This window comes from Sorex araneus, chromosome 2, assembly GCF_027595985.1.
Source record: "Sorex araneus isolate mSorAra2 chromosome 2, mSorAra2.pri, whole genome shotgun sequence".
Lineage (NCBI taxonomy): Eukaryota > Metazoa > Chordata > Mammalia > Eulipotyphla > Soricidae > Sorex > Sorex araneus.
Window position 1 is genome coordinate 268374586 of NC_073303.1, and position 8651 is coordinate 268383236.

The 8651-nt window shown below is 49.3% G+C and overlaps 1 pseudogene; it reads right to left on the minus strand.

Annotated features, from left to right (window-relative positions):
- Positions 1 to 341: 341 nt before the first annotated feature.
- LOC129402701 (U2 spliceosomal RNA) lies at positions 342 to 454 on the minus strand (annotated as a pseudogene).
- Between the last annotated feature and the right edge of the window lie 8197 nt (positions 455 to 8651).

An 8651-nucleotide genomic window follows, 5' to 3' on the forward strand; every position in this document is an offset into this window, starting at 1 on the left:
TCCTTCTATGTCTGTCCCTCTCTTTCTGACTCATTTCACACAAAAGTAATTTTAATTATAAATATCTTCCACAAAAGTGATATGGTACAATTTTTATAATCAGCGAATTAATACTAACATTATCATTGAAGTGTAGTTAATATGAAGTTTCATTCTATGGAATTTAACAAACATATGATCACACATCTCTAATATTTCAGTAATAAGCAGAACACTTATAAAATATTAAAAGTCCTGTGTCCTACGTATTTATTATCCCCCTCAAGCCCTAACAATCAGTCATCATTTGATTGTTTCCATAATTTTATAATTTTTAGTGTCCTACAGTCAGATCCTACAGTAAGGAGTCTTTTCATATTGGATAATTTTCTTACTAATATGTCCCGAAGAACCTTCTATGTTTTTTCATGTTTTGATACTACACTTGATCTTAGCCAAAAGGCCGAGAAGCTATTTTTTTCATGTTTTGATAGCTCACTTATTTCAGTACTGAATAAAATCTCAACATATGGATGTTCCATTTTCTATTTTTTTCCCTGAAAAAATGCCTTGGTTTCTTCCAAATTTGGCCAATTATGATAAAACTGTTATATCCATTATGGGCAGGTTTCCTAATGTGTTTTTTTCAACTACTTTCTTAAAAGCCATGAAAAATGATTAATAAATGAAAAGATTTTAACTTAAGTTTTATAAGATACTGTCAAAATATCTTGAAAAATTATTCCCCCATTTTTCATTGTCACTAGAGTTTAGAACTTCTCTTGCTTCCACATCATAAACATCTTGTGATTCTGACTATTTGAATCTTTACAGTTGAAATAAGTGTCTTATATCTCTCCAGTCCACGAACTCCTTTATCTTTATTTCTTTATATCACTGGTAACATTTCTTCCTAATTTCTGCTCTATCTAAAATTAGTATAGTAATTCCCCCTTTTCTTTCATTATTACTAGCATGCTAAATTTTTCTTGTTCCTTTACTTTTAACCTATATGTATCTTCATATTTAAAGTGGATGTCTTCTAGAAAATCTATAGTTGAGTCTTTTATTTTTACCTATTCTGTAAATTAATTTTAATAGTTTATAGATGTCACTAACAAGTAAAATGATTATTGATAGTTTTGTTCTATTTCCCTGTGGACTGGAGCGATAGCACAGTGGTAGGGCATTCGCCTTGCACATGGCCAACCCGGGTTTGATTCCTCCACCCGTCTCGGAGAGCCTGGCAAGCTATCGAGAATATCTCGCCCAAACGGCAGAGCCTGGCAAGCTACCCATGGCAGATTCAATATGCCAAAAACAGTAACAAGTCTCACATGGAGATGTTACTGGTGCTCGATTGAGCAAATCAATGAGCAATGGGATGAAAGTGACAGTGATTTCCCTGTAGAAAGCTAACAAAAACAGAACTTGGTATTATGAAAACAAATTATAAATACTCCAAACTTTGGAAGCAATTCTGGAGCTAGATAATTATAGAAGCTGAATGAGTTTTGAGATGCATGCTACATAGAGGCTATATATACAGCATGAACCTACCATGAAAGGTAATTGTGTAAAAAATACATAAAGAACAGAATAGAGATTAAAGGGAACAAAAGGAAAAATCTTGCATTTTCTTAGAAAACGCCTAAGTAATCCTAAGTAAAATGCTGGTGAGAACAGTAAAGACCCTTCTTGTGAAATCTCAGGTGAAAATGAGGGGTATTACTGGAAACGGAAGAAAAGGCAATCTTGTTATAAAGTGCCAACAGATCTGGCTGATTTGTGTTTGTGTTGGAGACTTTTTTAGAAGACAGAGGTTGTAAGCAGAACAGTATTTGGCTGGAGACATCTCCAAGGAAACTGCTGCCAGACAGGCCTGAGTCTCCCAGACAGTTTTAGAGTCCCACGTGACAGAGAGAGTGCCAGAACTGTTAAGCAAAAAGATCTAGAACTTAAAGATCCAGAACTTTCTCAGGCTAGTCCTGTATTACTGTATCACAGTCATCCCGTTGCTCTTTGATTTGCTCGAGTGGGCACCAGTAATGTCTCCCTTGTGAGACCTATTGTTACTGTTTTTGCGAATACGCCACAGGTAGCTTGCCAGACTCTGCCGTGCGGGCAGGATACTCTCAGTAACTTGCCAGGCTCTTCGAGAGGGATGGAGGGATCGAACCAGGGTCGGCCACATGCAAGGCAAACACCCTACCCGCTGTGCTATCACTCCAGCCAGGCTAATTCATACCCTAAAAAATGAGAGAATGTACTTGGCGAAGAGCACTAAGAAGATGCCAAGAAATAGTTTTCAAAGGGTACGAATGTGGATCTGGACCACCAAGCACAGACCTAAGATGTACCAGGCACCTCCCCAAAGTTAGGTACTCTTCTGCAGGACAAGGATGACAGCGCTGGTCTCCATGGTGACTCAGACACCTGTGGGGTCGCACCTTCCACCACAGACACATCAGCCAGAGTCCTGGACAGTGGAGGGAAAAGTGACCACACTGGGGTCACTTGGGCAGCCGCCCATGGTGGGGCCAGAATAGTGAGCTCCGGCGAGGGCAGAGAAGACAATGTGAAAGGAACAGGGTCCCACCGAGTCTTGGGAGCTGGGGCTACCCCAGTGGGGGCAGAGTGCAGGTCATTGGGCCGAAATGCATCGTTTGGACTCTTACTGACTTTTGGTTTTGTTTTTGTTTTGGCCTTTTGCCAGAGGTTACCCCTGGCTCTGCACTCTGGAATTACTCCTGGTGGTACTCAGGGGACCAGATGGGATGCGGGGGATCGAACCCAGGTCAGCAAACGCCCGACCCTCTGTAGTACCGCTCCAACCCCAGACTCTCACTGTTTACAATTGTTTGCCCTGCTAGTTTGGGGACTTCCTAAGAGTCCTTTAGCCCTTTCTTTTTCCTATTTGCCCCTCCGGGAATGGGAATGCTTATTTGTCCTGTGTTTGTGTTTTGTCTGTTTTGATGGTTCATGGCCAGGGAGGAAATGCCTCAGGAAGAATCCATTTTTTTTTTTATTTTGAATCTCACTCATATCTGATTTAATGATATTTGTAGAAAGTGAGATTGAGGCATAGCTGGAACAGTTAAACTTTTACGGTTATTGAGAACATGTTTTGTATGTAAGGAGGATGAGAATTTGAGGGCGAGCAGACGTGGAAAATTACCCATAGAATATAACATGTCCCATCAGAAGTACTATGCTGGAATCCAAACTCTCGGTGTGAAGGCAGTGGTGGTGGTGGTGGTGGGGTCGTTGGTGGGTGATGAAGTCGTGAGAGCAGTCCTGTATACACACTGGCTCCCTTATGAAGGCAAAACGAAGTCACGGGGGTATGAGACTCCCAGAAGAGAGGCCCAGGGGAATGCACGTGGACAGGCCCTTGAGGACAGCTGAGAGGCTGGCTTCCTGAGGGTCAGGGGGAGCAGCCTTGGAAAGCACAGCCCCCCCATGCAGAGCCTACAGGGATGGGAGGACTCTAGAGTGTCCCTGGCAGGGAAAGGGACCAACCCAGAATGTTCAGGCGACCTCTGGGTCTCCTGCAGTTGGGAGTCAATGAGATACTGCAGGAAATGAGGCTACAGAAAAAGGGATTTCACTGAACGGCCCCAGGAGAACCGGGAGGTCCGTTTCCACCAAGTGATGCGGGACAGTCCAGTGGGTGGGGACAATGATGGCCAGTAACCTGGGACGGAAAGACCTCCAGCAGAACGACCCAACCTCAGACGAACAGCACAGAGCAAACGCTGTTCTTCCCGGTGCCGGTTTCCTGAGTCACACCCAGCCCAGGACGGTCTCAGACTAGAATCTTCTTCTCACTGGGACCCGCCCCGTCATCCTAGTCACAGCTCGCCCGTGCACTCCCTGAGCCAAAGGACCTGAGTGTCCCAGGCAGCACAGGCCTGTAGGCTGGACACGGAGCCTAGTGACCCCCACCAGCTCCCCGGAGGCTGAGGAGGGCCCCTCTCTCCCACAGTGAGCTTCTCGGGACTGCAGAGAGCAAGGGAGCGCAGGTACCTGTGGAGGCAGCCTGCTGGGCGCCCGTCTCCAAATGCACTGCCCAGGCGCTGCTTGCCTGGAGGGAAGGGAGGCAGCTGCGGTCTCTCTTCGCCCTGGACACCCTCTGTGGCCTCCCCCCGGGCCCGCCGGGCTCCCAGGGCACGTGTCCATCCCTTTCCCCTCAAGTCTCCTCTGCTCTAACGGTTGCCTCCTGGCAAGGACGCGTTCTCACAGCCTCTGCAAATTCATCCTGGGGACAGGCCGCATTTCAACACCCACGCCACAACCAGGACCCCTCCCTGCTCCGCTCCCCGGGCCGGGCTGGCCTCCAGCACTCCCTAGGGAATGATGACGCCCAAGAGAGCATCTCCTTCCCTGGTCGGCTGGGGGTAGAGCTGAGCTTTCGACACACAGAGCGCACAGCCTGCGTAACACGGACCCTTGACGCACCGGACCCCACGTGGTCCCACACAGGCCCTGGACCTGTCACACGAAGGCTGGGATCAGCTGAGTCCTGCCTCGGGTGCAGATCTGCCAGTCGGAGACTTCCTGGGCCCATCTCCGCTGGCCGCAGGGTCTCTCTCACCGCAGGGGGCTGGGAGTGAACGGGAGCTGCTCTGGCGAATATTGCCTCTCAGGGGTCCTCGCACCGCCAGAAGGGGACAGCCCTCGAGGAGGGGTCTGGAAATGACAACGAAGCCCTGATTCTGAAGCAGCCCTCTCTGAGCTGGAGAGGAAGCAAGGGTTTGCTAGGACCATTTTGAGCCATTTTGAGCGATAACGTGCCCCCCACACACACATGCACACACACACGCGCGTGCACACACACGCACACACATACATGCACACACACGCGAGTGCACACACACGCGCACACACGCACGCACACAGAGCCCCGAGGAGCAGGTCTCTGCAGGCAGCGCCCCACGGCCTCCTCTGTCTCCAGGAAATGTGTGACGCCGAGTCCCCCGGGGATCACAAAGAAAAGAGAAGCCAGCCTGCAGAGGCGACCATGGCATCTGAGGTCCCTCTCTGGACCACGCGGGCTGTCCCCAGGGGCGCCCTCTGCACCCCCGGGCTGAGGATTCGCATCCCCGGGGCAGGCTCAGCTGCCGGAAGGGCCCACGCGGGGAAGCCGGCCTGGCCTTCGCGGCCCCTGGCCTATACTGGAAACGCTTCTCAGGCGGCTCCTTCCCTTGGGGCTCGCCCTGGACACAGCAGCTGATTTCCCGACTGCCCGGCAGGCCTGTGGTCCATGTTCCCAGCCAACACGTCACCCGGGACCGGAGCACTGTGGAGCTCGGGGGAGGGTTTAATCACCACCCGGCGACTGGCTGAGGCCAAGCCCACCTGAGGAGGAACACAGAACGATAATGTGCCCCCACACACACATGCACACACACACACACACACACTCGCACACGCGCACACACACATGGACACACACGCACACACACGCACACACACACACACACACACACATCCACACACAGCCTTTGTCTCTCACCAAGAGGCGATTCCCATCCACAGGTCGCAAGTTTGCTGCTTTGTGAGGGACCCTCCGCCACGGTCACACAGTGCTAGCAAAGATGCTTCTATTTCTGTCTCTTTTGTCCTCCAAATTGAGCGAAAATGTGGCCTGTAAGATCCAGGCATCCCCCCTCAGCTTCTCTACTCTGGACGGGAGCCAGGAAGTGGGTTCACTGGTTGGTCACTGGTCCCAGAGTCTGGGAGTCTCAAAGCCTGTCTCTCAGACCCGACAACCCGCTCTTTATCCTCCTCATCCCAAGCCGAAGTCCCCTTCCATCTACTCACAGATTCTTCGGATTTTGTTTGCGGGGAATGTAGTAGTGGTCGTGGAGGGGGCGGGGAGTTGGCGGTCATACCTGGTGGTGCTCTGTGCTCAGGAGTACCCTCTGTGGTGTTCGGGGGAACCATCTTAGGTTCCGTGGATCAAATCTGGGTTGACGGTACGCAAGGCGAGGACGTCGGGTCATACTCCCTTGGGCCCAAGATTCACCACTTCCTGCTGTAGCCCCGGCTTCCCTCGCAAGTACTTCCTGAAGCCCTGGCCTGGGCTGTGTGAAGGTAGAGACTGTCCCCACCTCCAGCAGAGTCCAATATGGCTGGGCTGGCCAGGCCCGTCCACCCACAAGGCCACTGACATGAGCAAAAGCGGGGGCAAGAAGAAAGTAGACCATGGACTGGACATGAAGGCCACTTAGTACCCGTATTGCAAACCATAACACCCGAAAGGAGAGAGAGTAAAAGGGAATGTGCCTGCCACAGAGATGGGGGCGGGGGGGGCATGGGATGGGGGTGGCAAGAGGGATACTGGAACATTGATGGAGGAGAATGGGCGCTGATGGAAGGATGGGTACTAGATCGTTGTATGACTGAAACGTAATCAAGAGAGTTTGTAAGTCTGTAACTAGCACAGTGGGTAGGGCAACTGCCTTGCACAGAGCCAACGCAGGTTCGATTCCTCCATCCTTCTCGGAGAGGCCAGCAAGCTACCAAGAGTATCTCACCACATGGCAGAGCCTGGCAAGCTCCCCATGGCATATTTAATATGCCAAAAACAGTAAGTCTCACAATGGAGATGTTACTGGTGCCCTTTCGAGCAAATGAGCAACAGGATGACAGTAATACAGTGATTACAAAAAAAAAAAGAAGAAGAAAGACCAAATACTGTGGTAGTCACGCGGGGCTTCTGGGTGCTGGTAATTTCACACACCTAGAGTAGAGGAAGCTGGCTTTATTCGTGCCATCCCCAAATGACAACAGGAAAGTCAGAGATTGGGTCCCGGCTGTTAATCAGCCACCTGGAGCATGACCGCGAGCAGCTACTCCCTGGAGGGCGGAAGAGTGACAGGGGTTCTGTCCATGGATAGTCCTCTCGGGGGTTTGGCGTCTGAAGGTTTGTCTTTCCGCAGGTCTTTGAAACGGTTAAAGCGTGACCTCATCTTCCAGGACTTCCAAACTAGTGCCAGCAGCATCTACCCATGACCTCACTTTTCCTTGCATAGACAATGAAGAAGCTGTTCAAAAACTTCACTGATGACTAACTAGCTCTTAACACTTTTCGTCTTTAACTCTCTGCTCTAGCGTTTATTAATTTATTTGAAGACTGGCAGGGAGAAGGGAGTCTTCCCTACTCTTCAGCCTATACCCTCTGAAGCCCCGTAGAAGAAAGTGAAGTTTCGAGGAGAAGGGGAAGAAGAAAAAGAGGAGAAAGAACCAAGAAGATGAAGGGAGGGACATTTTCCAGTTTGGGGGGAGGGTATTGGCCTAACCTGCTTGATTGCGTGTTTGGAGTAGGGCGTCTGTTTGATGACAGCGAGGTCACTTCCAGGCTGCCATCAGCCATGTTTATCCTGTGGGGAGGAGGTGTGGGGAGAGGGTGTCCTGTGGGAGAGTGGATCCTCCCTTGGCCCAGATCCAGAGACGGTACAATGGGTAAGGCAGCTTCCTTACCTGGGGCCCACCTGGTGTCCCATAGAGTCTCCTGTGCCTGCCAGGAGTCACCCCTAAACTCAGAGCCACGTAAGCTCAGAGCCAAGAGTAAGACTTGTATAAGGGTGATTACAAACAAACAAAAAAACAGACATTCTTTTTAATTTAAAATACAGCAGAAAGAAATAAAGGGAGACAGGGAGGGAGAAAGAAAGAAAGAAAGAAAGAAAGAAAGAAAGAAAGAAAGAAAGAAAGAAAGAAAGAAAGAAAGAAAGAAAGAAAGAAAGAAAGAAAGAAAGAAAGAAAGAAAGAAAAGAGGGAGGGAGGGAGGGAAGGAAGGAAGGAAGGGAAGAAAGGAAAGAAGGAAGAAGGAAGAAAGGAAGGAAGGAAGGAAGGAAGGAAGGAAGGAAGGAAGGAAGGAAGGAAGGAAGGAAGGAAGGAAGGAAGGAGGAAGAAAGGAAGGGAAGAAAGGAAAGAAGGAAGAAGGAAGGAAGGAAGGAAGGAAGGAAGGAAGGAAGGAAGGAAGGAAGGAAGGAAGGAAGGAAGGAAGGAAGGAAAGAAGGAAGGAAGGAAACCTTTTTAACCCATCTATAAGGCTTCCTGAATCAAGGGTTCAAGTAGTTATTATGAACGAAATGTGAGTGTCCCACAAACGGCTGTGCCAAAGCCCTATCCCCTCGGGTGTCTGCATCAGAAAATAGGAACTGACAGAAGCAAAAAAAAAGTTAAAGGAGAGCCTCAAGTAGGGGCTCTGGCCCAACAGATGGGTGTCCTTATAAAACAAAAGCACCAGACCCCTGTATCTCTCCCTGGGGGAGGACGCAGGAGAGGGCAGCCTCTGCACCCAGGAAGAGTCATCAGCAGACAGTGAATCTAGCTGCAACAATTTTTTAAAAAAAAGAAATGTTTAAACTCACAGTCTGTTGTATTTTTCTGTGACACCCTAACTAGACTAAGACATAAAAGCAAATGTGCCTACCTCTGTTTCCTAAGGAAAACATAAAAATGACACTATGTTCCCTGTGTCTGTCCCTCGGACACCTCATAAAGCCTGCCCCTTCGATTGTGAAATCAGACTCTCACTGTCCACGTAACTGGTGCGCTGAGAAGGCTCACTTTACAGGAGAGGCGAACAGGACGGCAGAAAGCAGACGATGGTGCAGCGTCGCACTGTGGCTCTGTCTGTCCTTTGCACGACACTACAA